The sequence below is a fragment of the Arachis stenosperma genome, chromosome 1 (assembly GCF_014773155.1).
Source record: "Arachis stenosperma cultivar V10309 chromosome 1, arast.V10309.gnm1.PFL2, whole genome shotgun sequence".
NCBI classification, from domain to species: domain Eukaryota; kingdom Viridiplantae; phylum Streptophyta; class Magnoliopsida; order Fabales; family Fabaceae; genus Arachis; species Arachis stenosperma.
Genome location: NC_080377.1, coordinates 104,155,122 through 104,178,043, shown reverse-complemented (window position 1 = coordinate 104,178,043; position 22,922 = coordinate 104,155,122). Strand labels below are relative to the sequence as shown.

The window sequence follows — 22,922 nt, the reverse complement described above, 5'->3', positions numbered from 1 at the left end:
GGAAAAGAAACTATTCAAACTTGGATCTCTTCTGAACCTTGAAAGAGGAATGAAGAGATCAAGCTAGAAATGCTTTCTCATGCTGGACCAAATTGGGTTTGGATGGATATGTGACTATAATCCTCTCAATACTTGATTTGGGAAATGCATGTGGTATAATCAGTGACCACACTTCATCTGTTCTCATGAGCAATTGACCAAGGAATTGGCTATTGATCAAGATTTGAGAGATTGAATTGCAAGAAAATATAATTCAATCAATTAAGATTGCCAAAGAGATCAATGAGTGCATTGATTGAGGAAGAGATGAAAATGAACTTGATCCGGAGAATTGCAACATCTCCTGTGCCCAATGAACTCCCCAATTCTGATCTCACCCATTCTCTTTAATTTCTGCGTTTATTTTCATGAGCAAACACCCCATTCCCATTTACAATTCTGCAATTTAATTTCAGTCATTTACTTCCAGCTCTTTAATTCTAGCATTTATTTTTCATGTCATTTACATTACCGCCATTTTATTTTCTGCAACTCTCAACCCAAATTTTGAATTAGCTCAACTAGAACATTCTTCTAATTAAAGTTGCTTGATCAATAAATCCCTGTGGGATTCGACCTCACTCTATTGTGAGTTTTTACTTGACGACAAATTTGGTACACTTGCCGAAAGAAAATTTGTTGAGAGACAATTTCCACCTGCATCAAAATTCAGATCTAAAAACTAAAAATTATGTGGAATGAATGTTGTTCTCTGTCTCTGCATGTTCCCTGGCTTTAATCTGTGTTTCTGGGCCGAAAACTGGGTTGAAATCCGGCCTAGAAACTCTGCCAGCGACTTCTGAAATTCTGCAGATCGCTCACGTCACGCGGCCGCATCGTACACGCGTACGCGTCACTCAGCGTTTCTCGTACCACGCATGCGCGTCTTCCACTGATTCGCGTCGTTCATGCAGCTTCCAATCCGCGCGGTTGCATCAGGTACGCGAGCGCGTCACTGTTATTTCTTCCATTTTGCGCGGTCACGTCAGCCATGCAACTGCGTGACTTCTCGCTGGTTATCTCCTCCATTCTTTGTGTTTCTTCCATTTTTGCATGCTTCCTTTCCATCCTTTAAGCCATTCCTGCCCTATAATTCCTGAAATCACTTAACACACATATCAAGGCTTCTAATGGTAATAAGAGAGGATTAAATAAAAGAAAATAAAAGCTAAAGAAGCATGTTTTCAATCCTAGAGTATTTTTAGGAAGGAATTGTAATTACATGCAAATCATATGAATAAGTGGGCAAAGACTTGATAAAACCACACAATTAAACACAATATGAATCATAAAATAGTGGTTTATCATTGCCTTACTGTTAGGTGACGCACACGCACAAAGGACGCGTACGCGTGGATGGTGCAGCAGACAAGCGACACGTACGTGTGGGCGACGCATACGCATGACAGAGCCACGTGCTGTACGTATTAGAAATCACTGCGGGCAATCTTTGGGCTTTTTTGGCCCAGTTTCAAGCCTGAAAAACACAGATTAGAGGCTGGAAGTGGAGCAGAATCGTAGACACTTCTCATTCACACAATTTAGGCTTTAGATGTAGTTTTCTAGAGAGAGAGAGGAGAGAGGCTCTCCTCTCTCTCGGTTTTAGGTTTTTAAGTTTATTTCTTCCCAATTTCAGAATTCTACCTTGCTTCAATTTAGGTTTCTTCTACTTTAATTGTTCTAGTACTTTGGTTTATTTATTTCTCTTTTTGAATTGTTTATTTCCCCAATTTGGTTTATGAACTCCATATTAGATTCAATTTCCCTTTTAATGCAATTTGAAGTATTTCATATTTATTGCTTCTTCTATTATTTGTTATCATTGATTTTGAAATTGTTGGTTTTATGTTTTATATTCTCTTATTACTTTTTTATGCTTTTATTTTGTGCCCACCAAGTGTTTGACAAAATGCTTGGAAGGATGTTAGTGCAGGATATTATGTTCCTGGCTTGGGATGGTAACTTAGGAACTCTTGAGATACTAATGTCCAAGTAATTGATGATTAGTAGACATTGACTCTAGTTCTCACTAATTGAATTGGTGGAGAACTAGGACTTATGGACTTGGATTGATATAACTCATTTAACTTTCCTTTACTACTAGTTAGAGGATAAATTAATGGGATTGATCCTTGCCAATTCTCATGTTGTGGTTAGTGATAAGGAGAGAGATCCTTGACCACCAAACCTTGTGAAGACCTCTTTATCATTTGACTTTTATTACCATTTACTTTTTCTTGTTTCTTAATCCAAAAGCCCAAAAATATACAACTTATAACCAATAACAAGAACACTTCCCTGCAATTTCTTGAGAGACGACCCGAGGTTTGAATACTTCGGTTATTAATTTTAGGGGTTTGTTACTTGTGACAACCAAATTTTTGTATGAAAGGATTCTTTGTTGGTTTAGAAACTATACTAGCAACGTGATTTCAATTGTGAAATTCTGGACCACACAAAATTCCGTTCATCAAAATGGCGTTGTTGCCAGGGAATTGCAAACATGTGCTTTATTATTGGTTATCGTAAATATTTGGTTTTTCGCTTGTTTGTTAGTTTTTGTTAGTTTTTAGGACTTAGTTGCTTATTTTTTTTTTTAGTTTTTTGTTTTTATTTGCTACTATGAATTCTCATCACTTTAGCTATGAGTTTGGTTCAAATTATGTTGTAGGGAATAGAAGCTATAATGAGAATATGCATCAAGGATGGGACAATCAAAGATAGGAGGAGCCATAAGGATTTGCTCAACCTTCTTGGCAGCAACCTCCTCCGGTCTCATATAGGTATAACTCCAATCATAATGCATATCAATCTAATGGATGTGGTAGTTCTTCTTGTACGTGTCAACAATCACTACCACATGCCTATGAACCCCCTCCTCAACATAATTTTGAACCACCATACTCACAAGTCCCTTACCACCAAACACCCCCATATAACCCTAATCCTTACCCACCATACCAAGAACTTTACGAGCCATACTTAGACCCACCCTAATTCCAAAACAATTACCCCAAAGAACCACCAGCTCAATATACATCATCTCCATATTCTTATCAAGAGGAACCACCTTCATATTATGAGCCCTTTCTCCCAACAAATGAACCCTTCCATCCACCCCAAGCTCCCGTAAATGATACCCTTAGTGTTATTTACCAAGGGTAAAGAGAGCTTCAACCCACACTTACCTCTACTCTCACTAGTCTCACCTCTACTCTCCAAGCTCTTATATCCCGCATGGATTCATCACTTACCCCTAATATTCAACCCTCAAGCTCTTCAACCCACACTTACCTCTACTCTCACCTCTAGTGCACTTCCTTTGAAGGGATTGATCAAGAGATGAACATTAAATAAGAAGAAGCACAACCTCCTATGCCCTTGGTAAGCAATGAAGAAGAGATTGAATTGGAAGAACACTACCAAGAGGAAGAGGTTGAAATTGTAGAAGCTTGCAAAGAGGTGAAAGTTGTCAAGAAAGAACACAAGGGAGTGGAGCTTGCAAGATCATTCGAAACTCCTCTCCCAAGGCCATTACCATCCAATATAACATTCAAGTGGGTAAAATTCTTATCCTTGATCTTTACTTTCCCACTTGAATATGGTTTACTTGACATGGATGGTCAACTTAGAGCTCTTTGTGGCTTTAAGAGTAAGAGGGAGATGGTTAGTGGTAGGAGTTGTCATGCAAGGTTCAATATGATTGCATGCTCCAAGTTGAAGTGCAAGGATTGGTGTAGAGCTCGATTGAATGGGTCTAGGAAGTTGTTTGGAGGCTTCAGTAAGAATTCAAATTGCTTGCCACCCAATTGGAAAAATGATGATCAACAAGAAGAAAGGGTGATGACCAACAAGGTATGGGACCCCGGAATACACCTCAACCTTCAACAATCTTGGGGCCTTGTCCCTTGTTCAAATCTTCTTGGAAGCTTGATGTGCCTAGTTTGGGATCTCGGAGGCTATTGGAATTACAAACATTGGTGGGGATTCACAGATCAGTACAAGCACAAGTGATGAGCGGATAATTTGTACACTTTTTGGCATTGTTTTTAGTATATTTTTAGTATGATCTAGTTAGTTTTTAGTATATTTTTATTAGTTTTTACTTAAAATTCACTTTTCTGGACTTTACTATGAGTTTGTGTGTTTTTCTGTGATTTCAGGTATTTTCTGGCTGAAATTGAGGGACCTGAGCAAAAATCTGATCCAGAGACTCAAAAGGACTGCAGATGCTGTTGGATTCTGACCTCCCTGCACTCGAAGTGGATTTTCTGGAGCTACAGAAGCCCAATTGGCGCGCTCTCAACGGCGTTGGAAAGTAGACATCCTGGGCTTTCCAGCAATATATAATAGTCCATACTTTGCCTAAGATTTGATGGCCCAAACCGGCGTTCAAAGTCACCTCAAGAAATTCCAGCGTTAAACGCCGGAACTGGCACCTAATTGGGAGTTAAACGCCCAAACTGGCACTAAAGCTGGCGTTTAACTCCAAGGAGAGTCTCTACACGAAATTTCTTCATTGCTCAGCCCAAACACACACCAAGTGGGCCCGGAAGTGGATTTTTATGTCATTTACTCATCTATGTACTAGTTTTCTATAAGTAGGACCTTTTACTATTGTATAGGACATCTTGGAGACTTTGGTAGCTATCTTTGTTTTATGCTATCTTAGACCTTTGGGAGGCTGGCCATTCGGCCATGCCTAGACCTTGTTCTTATGTATTTTCAACGGTGGAGTTTCTACACACCATAGATTAAGGTGTGGAGCTCTGCTGTACCTCGAGTATTAATGCAATTACTATTGTTCTTCCATTCAATTCCGCTTGTTCTTTATCCAAGATATCACTTGTTCTTCAACATGATGAAGGTGATGATTGACGCCCATCACCATTCTCACTCATGAACAAGGTGACTGACAACCATTCTTGTTCTACAAGCATCTGAGGCTTAGTGAATATCTCTTGGATTCCTGATTGCACGATGCATGGTTGATCGCCTGACAACCGAGTGCTCGCCTGACAAACGAGCCAACCATTCCGTGAGATCAGAGTCTTCGTGGTATAGGCAAGAACTGATGGCGGCATTCAAGAGAATCCGGAAGGTCTAACCTTGTCTGTGGTATTCTGAGTAGGATTCAATGACTGAATGACTGTGACGTGCTTCAAACCTGTAACCTACTGGGCGTTAGTGACAGACGCAAAAGAGTGATTCTATTCCGGTAGGGGAGGGAACCAAACCGGTGATTGGCAGTACTGTGACAGAGTGCGTGCATTAGCTTTCACTGCGCAGATGAGAGGTAGCTGCTGACAACAGTGAAACCCTATACGAGCTTGCCATGGAAAGGAGTAAGAAGGATTGGATGAAGGCAGTAGGAAAGCAGAGAGACGGAAGGGAAGGCATCTTCATACACTTGTCTGAAGCTCTTACACCAATGATATACATAAGTATCTCTATCTTTATCTTTATGTTATTTTCGTTCATCATCATATACATTTGAGTTTGCCTGACTAAGATTTACAAGATGACCATAGCTTGCTTCAATGCTAACAATCTCCGTGGGATCGACCCTTACTCACGTAAGGTATTACTTGGACGACCCAGTGCACTTGCTGGTTAGTTGTGTGAAGTTGTAGTGATCACAACTTCGCGCCACCAAGTTTTTGGCGCCGTTGCCGGGGATTGTTCAAGTTTTGAGCAAGCTTTTGGTAACAATGCCTGGGATTGTTCTAGTTTGGACAACTAACGGTTCATCTTGTTGCTTAGATTAGGTATTTATTTTTTTTCGAAATTCTTGAAGATGAATTCTAGAGTTTCATGATGATTTGTTGAAATCTGGCTGGCTGAAAAGCCATGTCTAATCTGATTGGACCGAGGTTTCAACTTATCACCACAAGAGCTTGTTGATTTTCATCAATTTTGCTCTTGGAGCAGTGATCTGCTAAGATTTGGCTGACCTTTGGTCATGTCTAGTGTTTTGGACCGAAGCTTTCCTTGAAAGCTTGGCTGGCTGTGAAGCCATGTCTAATTCCTGGACCGGAGTCTTAGACTAGCATTGCACTGATTCCTGGAATTCTCATTAAGAATTTTGATACCTTTTTCCACTTAATTTTCGAAAAAACACAAAAAAAATTTACAAAATCATAAAAACCAAAAATATTTGATGTTTCTTGCTTAAGTCTAGTGTCTCATCTTAAGTTTGGTGTCAATTGCATGCATTCATTCATGTGTCTTAAGGATCCTCAAGTAATTCTTGATGATTTTTATGTTCTAATCTTTGAATTCTATTGACTTGAAGTATTTTGTGTGTCTCATATGCATTCTCATATTGTTAGTGTCAGTAGTATACAAACTGCTAAGTTTGGTGTCTTGCATGCATTGTTAATTGATTCCTTTTGCATTTTGATTATTAAAAATCCAAAAATATTTTTAATTTGTGTCTTTTCAAGTCAATAATACAAGGAATTGAAGATTCAGAACATACTGCAGAGGAATTATACAGAAAAAGCTGAGCATTCAAAAATGCCCAGTGAAGAAGGCAGACTGGCGTTTAAACGCCAGCCAGGGCACCTGGTTGGGCGTTTAACGCCCAAAAAGGTAGCATTTTGGGCGTTAAACGCCAGAATGTATACCATTCTGGGCGTTTAACGCCAGGATGGTGCTAGGGGGAAGATTTTGTTTTCAAAATCAATTTTTTTTTCAAGTTTTCAAAGTTTTTCAAAATCAAATCTTTTTCAAATCATATCTTTTCAATCAAATGTTTTCAAATTCAATTTCTTTCCTTTTTCAAAGATACTTACTAACAATTAATGATTTGATTGAACATTTTTTGCCTTTTCTGTTGAGGAAGGTTTTATGTTTGAATCATATCTTTTCTTGTTAGGCAAGTCATTAATTTTTAAAATCATATCTTTTCAAATTGTTTTCAAATCATATCTTTTAAAATTTCAAATCATATCTTCTCAATCACATCTTTTTAAAACCATAACTTTTCAATTAAATCTTTTTAACCTCATCTTTTTCAAAATAGTTTTCAATCAAATCTTTTTAATTTCTAATTTCAAAATCTTTTTCAAAAATCACTTGATTTCTTTTTCACTTTTAATTTTCGAAAATTATCAATCAAATTTTCAAAATGTTTTCAAAATCTTTTAAATGAATTTTCGAAAATTTCCTTCCCTCCTTCCCACATCCTTCTATTTATGGAGTACCACTCCTTATAATGCACAATTCGAACCTTATCTAATTAAAGTTCGAATTCTTCTTCTCCTTCTTCTTTCTATTTCTTTGTTCCTCTGACATTTCAAGGAATCTCTATACTGTGACATAGAGGATTCCACATTTTCTTTTTCTCTTCTCTTTCATATGAGCAGGAGCAGAGACAAAGGCATTCTTGTTGAAGCTGACCCTGAACCTGAGAGGACCCTGAAGAGAAAGCTAAGAGAAGCCAAAGCACAACTCTCTTTAGAGGACCTGACCGAATTCTTCAAGGAAGAAGAACACATGGCAGCCGAAAACAACAACAATGCCAACAATGCAAGGAAGGTGCTGGGTGACTTCACTGCACCTACTCCTGATTTTTATGGGAGAAGCATCTCTATCCCTGCCATTGGAGCAAACAATTTTGAGCTTAAGCCTCAATTAGTTTCTCTAATGCAACAGAATTGCAAGTTCCATGGACTTCCAATGGAAGATCCTCATCAGTTCTTAGCTGAATTCTTGCAAATCTGTGACACAGTCAAGACTAATGGGGTTAACCCTGAGGTCTACAGGCTGATGCTATTCCCTTTTGCTATAAGAGACAGAGCTAGAATATGGTTGGATTCTCAACCTAAAGAAAGCCTGGACTCTTGGGAAAAGCTAGTCAATGCCTTCTTGGCAAAGTTCTTTCCACCACAAAGATGGAGTAAGCTTAGAGTGGAAGTCCAAACCTTCAGACAGAAGGATGGAGAATCCCTCTATGAAGCTTGGGAAAGATACAAACAATTAATCAGAAGATGTCCTTCAGACATGCTTTCTGAATGGAGCATCATAGGTATTTTCTATGATGGTCTCTCTGAACTATCCAAGATGTCTTTGGATAGCTCTGCTGGAGGATCTCTTCATCTGAAGAAGACGCCTGCAGAAGCTCAAGAATTGATTGAAATGGTTGCAAATAACCAATTCATGTACACTTCTGAAAGGAATCCTGTGAACAATGGGACTAGTCAGAAGAAAGGAGTTCTTGAGATTGACACTCTGAATGCCATATTGGCTCAGAACAAGATATTGACTCAACAAGTCAATTTGATTTCTCAAAGTCTGTCTGGAATGCAAAATGCACCAAACAGTACTAAGGATGCTTCATCTGAGGAAGAAGCTTATGATCCTGAGAACCCTTCCATGGAAGAGGTGAATTACATAGGAGAACCCTATGGAAACACCTATAATTCTTCATGGAGAAATCACCCAAATTTCTCATGGAAGAATCAAGAGAGACCTCAACAAGGTTTCAATAACAATAATGGTGGAAGAAACAGGTTTAGCAATGGCAAGCCTTTTCCATCATCTTCTCAGCAACAAACAGAGAGTTCTAAGCAGAATACTTCTGACTTAGCAACAATGGTCTCTGATCTAATAAAGACCACTCAAAGTTTCATGAATGAAACAAGGTCCTCCATCAGAAATTTGGAAGGACAAGTGGGTCAGCTGAGTAAGAAAGTTGCTGAACTCCCTCCTAGCACTCTCCCAAGTAATACAGAAGAAAATCCAAAAGGAGAGTGCAAAGCCATAGACATGGCCGAATATGGAGAGGAAAGAGAGGAGGAGGACGCCACTGAGGAAGACCTCTGTGGGCGTGTACCAATCTCCTCTGAGTTCCTCAATGAGGAACCATGGGAATCTGAGGCTCAAATTGAGACCATAGAGATTCCATTGGACTTACTTCTGCCATTCATGAGCTCTGATGAGTATTCTTCCTCTGAAGAGGATGAGTATGTCACTGAAGAGCAAGTTGCTAAATACCTTGGAGCAATCATGAAGCTAAATGACAAGTTATTTGGAAATGAGACTTGGGAGGATGAACCTCCCTTGCTCACCAAAGAACTGGATGACTTGTCTAGGCAGAAACTGCCTCTAAAGAGGCAGGATCCTGGGAAGTTTTCTATACCTTGTACCATAGGCACCATGACCTTCAAGAAGGCCTTGTGTGACTTAGGGTCAAGTGTAAACCTCATGCCCCTCTCTGTAATGGAGAAATTAGGGATCTTTGAGGTGCAAGCTGCAAGAATCTCATTAGAGATGGCAGACAATTCAAGAAAACAAGCTCATGGACTTGTAGAGAATGTTTTGGTGAAGATTGAAGACCATTACATCCCTACTGACTTCATAGTCCTAGAGACTGGGAAGTGCATGGATGAATCCATCATCCTTGGCAGACCCTTCCTAGCCACAGCAAAGGCTGTGATTGATGTTGATAGAGGAGAGTTGATCATTCAAGTGAATGAAGAATCCTTGGTGTTTAAGGCCCAAGGACATCCCTCTATCATCATGGAGAGGAAGCATGAAGAGCTTCTCTCAAAACAGAGCCAAGCAGAGCCCCCACAGTCAAACTCTAAGTTTGGTGTTGGGAGGCCACAACCAAACTCTAAGTTTGGTGTTGAACCCCCACATTCAAACTCTAAGTTTAGTGTTGGGAGGTTCCAACACGGTTCTGAGCATTTTTGAGGCTCCATGAGAGTCCTCTGTCAAGCTAATGACATTAAAGAAGCGCTTGTTGGGAGGCAACCCAATGTTTTATAGCTAATTATTTTCTTTTGTTATTTTATCTTTTTTGTAGGTTGATGATCATAAGAAGTCACAAAAACAATGAAAAAAGCAAAAACAGAATGAAAAACAGGAAGAAAAACAGCACACCCTGGAGGAGAAGAAGCTGGCGTTCAAACGCCAGTAATGCTAGCTGTTGGGCGTTTAACGCCCAGTCTGGCACCATTCTGGGCGTTTAACGCCAGAAAGGGGCACCAGACTGGCGTTAAACGCCAGTAAAGGGCAACAACCTGGCGTTAAACGCCAGGAATGGGCACCAGCCCGGCGTTTAACGCCAGAAATAGCTCAAAACGTGATTTTGAGCAACATTTGGTGCAGGGATGACTTTTCCTTGACACCACAGGATCTGTGGACCCCACAGGACCCCACCATCACTCTCTCTCTTCTTCCCCCATTCACCAATCACCTCAATACCTCTTCCCCAAAACCCTTCACCTAGCAAATCCCATCTTTCTCTTCACCACTCACATCCATCCTTCATAAATCCCCACCAACCTCACCCTTCAAATTCAAACCACTTTCCCTCCCAAACCCACCCTCCATGGCCGAACCATTACCCCCCTCTCTCCTATATATACCCTTCTTCAACCCTTCATTTTCACACAACCTAAACACCCCTTCTTTCCCTTCTTGGCCGAACACACCACCTTCCCCCTCTTCCTCATTTCTTCTTCTTCTACTCTCTTCTTTCTTCTTTTGCTCGAGGACGAGCAAACATTTTAAGTTTGGTGTGGTAAAAGCGTTGCTTTTTCGTTTTTCCATAACCATTTATGGCATCCAAGGCCGGAGAAACCTCTAGAAAGAGGAAAGGGAAAGCAAAGGCTTCCACCTCCGAGTCATGGGAGATGGATAGATTCCTCTCAAGGGTGCATCAAGTCCACTTCTATGAAGTTGTGGCCTTGAAGAAGGTGATCCCCGAAGTCCCCTTTTCACTCAAAAAGGGTGAATATCCGGAGATCCGCCATGAGATCCGAAGAAGAGGTTGGGAAGTACTCACCAACCCCATTCAACAAGTCGGAATCTTGATGGTTCAAGAGTTCTATGCCAATGCATGGATCACCAAGAACCATGACCAAAGTGTGAACCCGAATCCAAAGAATTATCTCACTATGGTTCGGGGGAAATACTTGGATTTTAGTCCGGAGAGTGTGAGGGTGGCGTTCAACTTGCCTATGATGCAAGGAGATGAGCATCCTTACACTAGAAGGGTCAACTTTGATCAAAGGTTGGACCAAGTCCTCACAACCATATGTGAAGAGGGCGCACAATGGAAGCAAGATTCAAGAGGAAAGCCGGTTCAATTGAGAAGGCATGACCACAAGCCCATCACCAAGAAAAGGATGGAGTACACAAGAGACCCCTCTCACCATGAGATCCCTGAGGTTCCTCAAGGGATGCACTTTCCTCCACAAAATTATTGGGAGCAACTAAACACCTCCCTAGGAGAGTTGAGTTCCAACATGGGACAACTAAGGGTGGAGCATCAAGAACACTCCATTCTCCTCCATGAAATTAGAGAAGACCAAAGAATCATGAGGGAGGAGCAACAAAGACAAGGAAGAGACATTGAGGAGCTCAAGCACTCCATAGGATCTTCAAGAGCAAGAAAGAGCCGCCATCACTAAGGTGGACCCGTTCCTTGATTTCCTTGTTCTTTATTCTTCTATTTTTCGATTTTTGTGCTTTATGTTATCCATGTTTGTGTCTTGTGATCATTAGTGTCTTAGTGTCTATGCCTTAAAGTTATGAATGTCCTATGAATCCATCACCTTTCTTTAATAAAAACGTGCTTAATTGAAAAGGAAAGAATTGCATGAATTCTGAATTTTATAATAGTTTAATTATTTTGATGTGGTGGCAACACTTTTGTTCTCTGAATGTATGCTTGAACAGTGCATATGTCTTTTGAACTTGTGGTTCATGAATGTTGGCTCTTGAAAGAATGATGAAAAAGGAGACATGTTATTGAGGATCTGAAAAATCATTAAAAATGATTCTTGAAGCAAGAAAAAGCAGTGAATACAAAAAAAAAAAAAGAGAGAAAGAAGGAAGCAAACGAAAAAAAAAACCGAAAAAAAAAGAAAGAAAAAGAAAGAAATAAAGTTGTGATCCAAGGCAAATAAGAGTGTGCTTAAGAACCCTGGACACCTCTAATTGGGGACTTTAGCAAAGCTGAGTCACAATCTGAAAAGGTTCACCCAATTATGTGTCTGTGGCATGTATGTATCCGGTGGTAATACTGGAAGACAAAGTGCTTTGGGCCACAGCCAAGACTCAATAAATGGCTATGGTCAAGAATCATCATACTTTACTAGGAGAATCATTAACACTATCTGGATTCTGAGTTCCTAAAGAAGCCAATCATTCTGAATTACAAGGGATAGAGTGAGATGCCAAAACTATTCAGAGACAAAAAGTTAAAAGCCCCGCTCATCTAATTAATACTGATCTTCATAGATGTTTTTGGAGTTCATTGCATATTCTCTTCTTTTTATCTTATTTGATTTTCAGTTGCTTGGGGACAAGCAACAATTTAAGTTTGGTGTTGTGATGAGCGGATAATTTGTACACTTTTTGGCATTGTTTTTAGTATATTTTTAGTATGATCTAGTTAGTTTTTAGTATATTTTTATTAGTTTTTAGTTAAAATTCACTTTTCTGGACTTTACTATGAGTTTGTGTGTTTTTCTGTGATTTCAGGTATTTTCTGGCTGAAATTGAGGGACCTGAGCAAAAATCTGATCCAGAGACTCAAAAGGACTGCAGATGCTGTTGGATTCTGACCTCCCTGCACTCGAAGTGGATTTTCTGGAGCTACAGAGGCCCAATTGGCGCGCTCTCAACGGCGTTGGAAAGTAGACATCCTGGGCTTTCCAGCAATATATAATAGTCCATACTTTGCCCAAGATTTGATGGCCCAAACCGGCGTTCAAAGTCACCTCAAGAAATTCCAGCGTTAAACGCCGGAACTGGCACCTAATTGGGAGTTAAACGCCCAAACTGGCACTAAAGCTGGCGTTTAACTCCAAGGAGAGTCTCTACACGAAATTTCTTCATTGCTCAGCCCAAACACACACCAAGTGGGCCCGGAAGTGGATTTTTATGTCATTTACTCATCTATGTACTAGTTTTCTATAAGTAGGACCTTTTACTATTGTATAGGACATCTAGGAGACTTTGGTAGCTATCTTTGTTTTATGCTATCTTAGACCTTTGGGAGGCTGGCCATTCGGCCATGCCTAGACCTTGTTCTTATGTATTTTCAACGGTGGAGTTTCTACACACCATAGATTAAGGTGTGGAGCTCTGCTGTACCTCGAGTATTAATGCAATTACTATTGTTCTTCCATTCAATTCCGCTTGTTCTTTATCCAAGATATCACTTGTTCTTCAACATGATGAAGGTGATGATTGACGCCCATCACCATTCTCACTCATGAACAAGGTGACTGACAACCATTCTTGTTCTACAAGCATCTGAGGCTTAGTGAATATCTCTTGGATTCCTGATTGCACGATGCATGGTTGATCGCCTGACAACCGAGTGCTCGCCTGACAAACGAGCCAACCATTCCGTGAGATCAGAGTCTTCGTGGTATAGGCAAGAACTGATGGCGGCATTCAAGAGAATCCGGAAGGTCTAACCTTGTCTGTGGTATTCTGAGTAGGATTCAATGACTGAATGACTGTGACGTGCTTCAAACCTGTAACCTACTGGGCGTTAGTGACAGACGCAAAAGAGTGATTCTATTCCGGTAGGGGAGGGAACCAAACCGGTGATTGGCAGTACTGTGACAGAGTGCGTGCATTAGCTTTCACTGCGCGGATGGGAGGTAGCTGCTGACAACAGTGAAACCCTATACGAGCTTGCCATGGAAAGGAGTAAGAAGGATTGGATGAAGGCAGTAGGAAAGCAGAGAGACGGAAGGGAAGGCATCTTCATACACTTGTCTGAAGCTCTTACACCAATGATATACATAAGTATCTCTATCTTTATCTTTATGTTATTTTCGTTCATCATCATATACATTTGAGTTTGCCTGACTAAGATTTACAAGATGACCATAGCTTGCTTCAATGCTAACAATCTCCGTGGGATCGACCCTTACTCACGTAAGGTATTACTTGGACGACCCAGTGCACTTGCTGGTTAGTTGTGTGAAGTTGTAGTGATCACAACTTCGCGCCACCAACAAGCCACCATGATAAGGAGCTCACAACATGTCCATCTTAAGGACAATAACTAAAAGTGCTGGGTGGGAGACAACCCACCATGGTATGATCGTTCCTTTTCATTCTTAATTTTATTTTGTTTTTTTTATCAGTTTTAATTCATACATTCTGCATCATCACCTGCATTCTGCAAAAAAAAAGGGTGGGCATTTGACACGCAAGTGTCTAGGACGTGTACACGTCATACGTGAATGCGAAAGATATTAGGATTTAACAGAGAGTTGCGCGAGACGTGTGCTGGAACCATGCTTTGCATATAATTATGCTCACGCGTACACGTACCCCACGCGTGCACGTCACTTAAAGTTCTGGCGACCCACGTGTACGAGCCTAGCACGCGAACGCGTGCATTAGGAAATTGGCGTAAATATGTTTTGAATAGAAAGTTGTGATGGCCTGGCGCTAGCATCGTGCGAGAGGCACAAATCCACTCACACGTATGCATCCCTGCCGCGCACGCGTCCATTTCATTCTCAGACCACCCACGCGTATGCGTGCCGTACGCGTGCGCGTTGCCTGCGCCGCATCACTTAATCAGCCGCCACCCAGTTTCAATTATTCCCTCCTCCCAAATCCTAAATCTCTCTCAATCCTACTTCTTTCTTCTCTCCTTTTCTTCTTTCTTCATCCTTTCTTACTTTCTTCTTCTTCTTTTCTTACTTTCTTCTCATCCTTATTCTCTTTCATTCTCTTTTACATATTACAATTGCACACTTTCCTTCATTGTATTTTCATGTTTTTATCTTCTTTTCTAATTTCCTATTTTATCATTGGTGTTATATGTTCTTATTCAACTGTGCATCTTTTCTCGCATTATTTTGGTGCTTAGTGACTTGTCTTACTTTATTGAGTGATATTATTTAGATGTCAATGCTAATCTATTATGACATTTTTATTCCTTGTGCATTGATATATACTTATATTGTCTCTCATCCTCACTCACTCTCCTTCATTGTTGAAATTTTTGCAGTATTAATATTCCTTTTACTTCTATTACTTTCTCACTTGCATGTTGTAGCTACCATGTAGTTGAGAACCTCATTATTATTTGGCATTAGCCCACCCATATTCTATTTGTTTTTATATCGTTGTTTGCGGGTTACTCTTCTTCCTTTTTCTCTTCTTTCAGGATGGCCATCAAGAAAGAAAAACAAAAAATTTCTAATGGGGTGACAAACAAGTCCAGACGCACATTCTTTGAAAAAAAAAGCATCAGCTGTAGCAGCTCGTCCACTTGTATATCTTTGCATGCACTGAGGACGGTGCAACCTTTAAGTGTGAAGAAGTCGATACCGACTTTCCCGGGCTTGTTAGTTCCTTCTTAACACCAATGTTTAATTTCCTGTGTTAGTTCATTGTTGCATTTGCATGATTGATTGCATGTCTGTTAGATTTTGTGCATATTCTACCACTACTTAGTTGAAGTGATATCTTCTTTTTCAAGAAACTTTTTAGAGTATTTCACTAATTTGAATTAAAATTTTTGTTAAACTTGTTTGAGAAAATTTATTTTTGAACATGGTTTCGAACTCGAACACACAAAACCTGTGAGATTTTGAGCCTATTCGATTGGTTGCATTTTATCAACCAATATTTTATTTTTGGTGTGTGTTGTTCTCTATAATTGTGATCTTTGTCTTGCTTAATTCTATATTTCTATTATTTGATGTATGCATGCACTTATATGATTGAGGCCTTGTTTCACTGAGCTTACATACCCATATGGCCTTAACCTTTTCATTATCCTTTGTAAATCAGTGTTGAGCCTACTTATTCCATTTATTCTTTACTCTAGCTCATCACTAACTCTAAGCGAAAAATAATAATGTCCTTAATTTGAATCCTTGGTTAGCTTAGACTAGTGAGAGTGCTCATGATTTAAGTGTGGGGAAATCGGTTTGGGAGCATTTGGTTTGGAAATTGGGTATATTGTATATTTTTTGGTGAAAATGTGAAAAAAAATAGTTGATCATATATTCTTGCATTCAATACCTTAATCATATGCATTGAGAAAAATAAAAAGAAAATGAAAAGAAAAAAAAGGAAAAAAAAGAAAAAGAGCAAATAATAAAAAAGGGGACAAAATGCCTCAAAGTATATGGTGATAGCAATACATATGTACTGTACTCAAAATTGGAATGCATGAATATGTAGAAAACATAGTTAATAGGTAGCTAGATTTTGTATTATGATTACATGGATTGTCTTAAGTTAAGTGGAAAGTTTGGGTTAATCAAGGATTCAGATTTTAGTCCACTTGACCAAATACAATCCTACCTTGACCCTAACCCCATTACAACCCGTAAAAGACCTCTTGATATGTGTATCTATGCATTAATTCTCTGTTGATTGGTAGAAGAAGAGCAAGTCTTAGAAAGCAAGGTTAGTAGAGAATTGAGAGAATCGAACCTTAAACACTTGAGTAATTAGAGTGTATACACTTCCAGTGAGAGTTTGATGCTCAATTCCTTGTTCCCGACTTTCATGAGCTATCTTCTTTTGCAAGTTTACTTGTACCTTATTTTATGATTTGAATTAGTGAGATCCAGTTCATATTTCTTCTTGAAGGATTTGTTTACTTTTAACCAGGTAGGTAAAAGCATTTTGCATTTAGCTGCATTCATACAAATAGGTTGTATTTCATACATCCTACCATTTTGCCTTCACTCTTTATAGTTTCTCTTGAACATAGCATGAGAACATGCTAATGTTTAAGTGTGGGGAGATTGATAAATCGCTATTTTACGGTTTATCTCATGCTTAATTCAGTAGATTTTACCCATTATTCTCACACTTATTCATTGAATTCACATGTTTTACATTTTCCTTCCTAATTTTGTGCTATGATTTGAAAACATGCTTCTTTGGCCTTAAATTTGCTAATTTTAATTCTCTCTTATTACCATTCGATGTTGTGATATGTGTGTTAAGTGATTTCAGGGTTTATAGGGCAGGAATGGCTTAGAAGATGGAAAGAAAATATGCAAAAGTGGAAGGAATACAAGAAATTGAAGGAATTGCAAAGCTGTCAAGCCTGACCTCTTCGTACTAAATCAAACATAACTTAAGCTACAAAGGTCCAAATGAGGTGGTTTCAGTTGCGTTGCAAAGCTAACATTCGGGGCTTCGAAATGATATATAATTTATCATAGTTGCCTTGTTGTTAGGCAATGCGCATGCGCAAAGTACGCGTACACATGGATGGTGCGACAGACAAGTGATGCGTACGCGTGGGCGACGCGTACGCGTGACGGAGCCATGTGCTGTACATATCAGAAATTGCTAAGGGCAATTTATGGTCTATTTTTGGCTCAGTTTCAAGCCCGAAAAACACAGATTAGAGGCTGGGAGCGGAGCAGAATCGTAGACACTTCTCATTCACACAATTTAGGTTTTAGATGTAGTTTTCTAGAGAGAGAGGCTCTCTCCTCTCTCTAGGTTTTAAGTTTTTAGGTTTATTTCTTCCCAATTTCAGAATTCTACCTTGCTTCAATTAAGGTTTCTTCTACTTTAATTGTTCTAGTACTTTGGTTTATTTATTTTTCTTGTTGAATTGTTTATTTTCCCAATTTGGTTTATGAACTCCATGTTAGATTCAATTTCCTTTTTAATGCAATTTGAAGTATTTCATGTTTATTACTTCTTCTATTATTTGTTGTCATTGATTTTGCAAATGTTGGTTTTAGGTTTTATATTCTCTTATTACTTTTCTATGCTTTTATTTTGTGCCCACCAAGTGTTTGACAAAATTCTTGGAATGATGTTAGAGTAGGATATTATGTTCTTGGCTTGGGATGGTAACTTAGGAACTCTTGAGTTACTAATGTCCAAGTAATTGATGATTGGTAAACATTGACTCCAGTTCTTACTAATTGAATTGGTAGAAAACTAGGACTTATTGACTTGAATTGATATAACTCATTTAACTTTCCTTTACTACTAGTTAGAGGATGAATTAATAGGAATGATCCTTGCTAATTCTCATGTTGTGGTTAGTGATAAGGAGAGAGATCCTTGACCACCAAACCTTGCCAAGATCTCTTTATCATTTGACTTTTATTACCATTTACTTTTTCTTGTTTCTTAATCTAAAACCCAAAAAATATACAACTCATAACCAATAACAAGAACACTTCCCTGCAATTCCTTGAGAGACGACCCGAGGTTTGATTACTTCGGTTATTAATTTTAGGGGTTTGTTACTTGTGACAACCAAATTTTTGTATGAAAGGATTCTTTGTTGGTTTAGAAACTATACTAGCAACGCGATTTCAATTGTGAAATTCTAGACCACACAAAATTCCGATCATCAATAATCAAGCAAAAAGTCATCAAATTTCGCCATAGGAATACCCTAGAAAAGTACTAAGATGCCCATGAATCAGACATACATCCAATCTCCACCATAAGAATGGTAGACTTCAACACTAAAGTAGTGCTTATTTTCAGAGTCTGGAAAATTTGGACTCAGTATTGTGTTTGGTAGTAAAAAACTGGAACTAAAATTTTCGTTCCTTTAGTATCTCCAGAAAGTAAGGACAGAGGGGACTGCAATTTCTAAGAATGGAGACAAAAATTTTGATAACATTTCTTTCTAAAAGTAATATAATTTGACTTTTTAAATTTCAACTCTACCCCCTCAATATTTGTATTTATCTTAAACCAAATATAACACTTAGACATAACCCGGTCTAATACATTTTATACCAAACACAATATATAGACTTAATTTACTCTCATGTCTCCCTTTCAAACACAGCCTAAGTGCTCTCCCAACTTAGCAAAAAAAATCTCTAAGGCTTATGACACAATAAAAATACATCAAAAGAGTTTGACATATTTAATGACTTTTCTCCAAGTAAATCTCTCTTTGTCTTTTCTCTCAATAACTTTTACTAATACCTTACATATTTTTCCTTTTCATGAAAATAAAAAAGACAAACTAGAAAAATAACATATTTAACGAACAATATGAAGGAGAAGATGACTGTAGACAGAAAGCTATAGAAACTCAGATTTAGTTCTCTCACTCCTTCACTACAAGAACACTGAGTACCATCAGATTTACCGGTAAAATAATAAAAATTATCTACTAATAATGTGTTTATTGTTAGTTCTGACAGAAAATTTGACTGTTGATGAGTGGATAATTTATACGCTTTTTGGCACTGTTTTTAGGTAGTTTTTAGTAGGTTCTAGCTACTTTTTAGTATATTTTTATTAGTTTTTAGGCAAAATTCATATTTCTGGACTTCACTATGAGTTTGTGTGTTTTTCTGTGATTTCAGGTATTTTCTGGCTGAAATTGAGGGAGCTGAGCAAAAATCTGATTTAGGCTGAAAAAGGACTGCTGATGCTGTTGGATTCTGACCTCCCTACACTCGGAATGGATTTTTTGGAGCTACAAGAGTCCAATTGGCGTGCTCTCAATTGGGTTGGAAGGTAGACATCCAGGGCTTTCTAGCAATAGATAATAGTTTATACTTTGCGTGAAGATAGACGACGTAAACTGGCGTTCAACGTCAGTTCCATGTTACATTCTGGCGTTCAGCGCCAGAAACAGGTTGCAAGTTGGAGTTGAACGCCAGAAACAGGTTACAACCTGGCGTTTAACTCCAGAAATAGCCCAGGCACGTGAGAAGCTCAAGTCTCAGCCCCAGCACACACCAAGTGGGCCCCAGAAGTGGATTTCTGCACCATCTATCTTAGTTTACTCATTTTCTGTAAACCTAGGTTACCAGTTTAGTATTTAAACAACTTTTAGAGACTTATTTTGTATGTCATGACATTTTTAGATCTGAATTTTATACTCTTTGACAGCATGAGTCTCTAAACTCCATTGTTGGGGGTGAGGAGCTCTGCAGTGTCTCGATGAATTAATGCAATTATTTTTTTTTTCCATTCAAACATGCTTGTTCCTATCTAAGATGTTCATTCGTGCTTCACTATGAAGAAGGTGATGATCCGTGACACTCATCACCTTCCTCAATCCATGAACGTGTGCCTGATAACCACCTCTGTTCTACATCAGATTGAATGAGTATCTCTTAGATTTCTTAATCAGAATCTTCGTGGTATAAGCTAGAATTGATGGTGGCATTCATGAGAATCCGGAAAGTCTAAACCTTGTCTGTGGTATTCCGAGTAGGATTCAATGATTGAATGGCTGTGACGAGCTTTGAACTCGCAATTGTTAGGCGTAGTGACAAACGCAAAAGGATCAATGGATCTTATTCCGACATGATCGAGAACCAACAGATGATTAGCCGTGCTGTGACAGAGTGTTTGGACCATTTTCACTGAGAAGATGGGAAGTAGCCATTGACAACAGTGACACCCTACAAACAGCTTGCCATGGAAGGAACTTTGCACTTTTGAAAGTGAGGAAGCATTATGTTAGAGAAATTCAGAAGATAAAGCATCTCCAAAACTCCAACATATTCTCCATTATTGAGTAACAATTATTTATTTTATGCCTGGTGCACGAAATTGTGATATCTAATAATGGCATTCAACTTGGTATACGCGTTTATAACTCAGCACTTTCTTCACAACCTCGCACAACTAACCAGCAAGTGCACTGGGTCGTCCAAGTAATAAACCTTACGTGAGTAAGGGTCGATCCCACGGAGATTGTTGGCATGAAGCAAGCTATGGTCATCTTGTAAATTCTCAGTTAGGCGAATAATATATGGTTATGGAGTTTTCGAATAATAATAATAAATAAACAGAAAATAAAGATAGGAATACTTATGTAAATCATTGATGGGAATTTCAGATAGGCATATGAAGATGCTGTGCTCCTTCTGAATCTCTGCTTTCCTACTACCTTCATCCAATCCTTCTTACTTCTTTCCATGGCAAGCTGTATGTAGGGCATCACCATTGTCAATGCCTACATTCCATCCTCTCAGTGAAAAATGTCCAAATGCTCTGTCACGGCATGGCTAATCATCTGTCGGTTCTCAATCATGTCGGAATAAAATCCCTTGATTCTTTTGCGTTTGTCATCATGCCTAACAATCGCGAGTTTGAAGCTCGTCACAGTCATTCAATCCCAGAATCCTACTCGGAATACCACAGACAAGGTTTAGACTTTTCGGATTCTCATGAATGCCGCGTAGCTTATACCACGAAGATTCTGATTAAGGAATCCAAGAGATATGCGCCCGGTCTAAGCTAGAACGGAAGTGGTTGTAAGTCACGCGTTCATAGGTGAGAATGATGATGAGTGTCACAGATCATCACATTCGTCATGGTGAAGTGCAACGAATATCTTAGAACAGGAATAAACTGAATTGAATAGAAAATAGTAGTAATTGCATTAAAACTCGAGGTACAGCAGAGCTCCACACCCTTAATCTATAGTGTGTAGAAACTCTACCGTTGAAAATACATAAGTGATGGTGGTCCAGGCATGGCCGACTGGCGAGCCCCCATGAACGTGATCACAGGATCAAAAATACAATCCAGGATGTCTAATACAATAATAAAATGTCCTATTTATACTAGACTAGCTACTAGGGTTTACAGAAGTAAGTAATTGATGCAGAAATCCACTTTCGGAGCCCACTTGGAGTATGCTTGGGCTGAGCTTGAGCTTTACATGTGCAGAGGCTTCTTTTGGAGTTGAACGCCAAGTTGTAACGTGTTTTTGGCATTTAACTCTGGTTCGTGACGTGTCTCTGGCGTTTGACTCCAGAATGCAGCATGGAACTAGCGTTGAGCGCCAGTTTACGTCATCTAATCTCGAATAAAGTATGAACTATTATATATTGCTAGAAATCTCTGGATGTCTAATTTCCAACGCCGTTCAGAGCGTGCCATTTAGAGTTCTGTAGCTCCAGCAAATTCATTGTGAGTGCAGGGAGGTCAGATTCCAACAGCATCAGCAGTCCTTTGTTAACCTTTTATCAGAGTTTTGCTCAGGTCCCTCAATTTCAGCCAGAAAATACTTGAAATCACAGAAAAACACACAAACTCATAGTAAAGTCTAGAAATGTGAATTTAGCATAAAAACTAATGAAAACATCCCTAAAAGTAGCTAGATCCTACTAAAAACTACTTAAAAACAATGCCAAAAAGCGTATAAATTATCCGCTCATCACAACACCAAACTTAAATTGTTTCTTGTCACCAAGCAACTAAAAATCAATTAGAATAAAAGGAAGAGAATATACTATAAAGCTCAGAATATAAATGAATATTAATTTTAATTAGATGAGCGGGACTTGTAGCTTTTTGCTTCTGAACAGTTTTGGCATCTCACTTTATCCTTTGAAGTTTAGAATGATTGGCATCTCTCGGAACTTAGAATTTCAGATAGTGTTATTGATTCTCCTAGTTAAGTTTGTTGATTCTTGAACACACTACTTTCATGAGTCTTGGTCGTGGCCCTAAGCACTTTGTTTTCCACTATTACCACCGGATTCATAAATGCCACAGACACATGACTGGGTGAACCTTTTCAGATTGTGACTCAGCTTTGCTAAAGTCCCCAGTTAGAGGTGTCCAGAGCTCTTAAGCACACTCTCTTGCTTTGGATCATGACTTTAACCACTCAGTCTCAAGCTTTTCACTTGGACCTGCATGCCACAAGCACATGGTTAGGGACACCTTGATTTAGCCGCTTAGGCCTGGATTTTATTTCCTTGGACCCTCCTATCCATTGATGCTCAAAGCCTTGGATCCTTTTTACCCTTGCCTTTTGGTTTTAAGGGCTATTGGCTTTTTTTACTTGCTTTTTCTTTTTCTTTCTATATTTTTTTGCCCTTTTTTTTCGCAAGCTTTTGCTATTCACTGCTTTTTCTTGCTTCAAGAATTAATTTCATGATTTTTTAGATTATCAA

General features: G+C 38.9%; 1 non-coding gene across 1 annotated transcript; it reads right to left on the bottom strand.

Annotated features, from left to right (window-relative positions):
- Positions 1-7,944: 7,944 nt before the first annotated feature.
- On the bottom strand, positions 7,945-8,052 carry LOC130951475 (small nucleolar RNA R71). Its single transcript, XR_009073985.1, has one exon. It is a non-coding gene; the product is annotated as a small nucleolar RNA R71 (small nucleolar RNA).
- Positions 8,053-22,922: the final 14,870 nt, after the last annotated feature.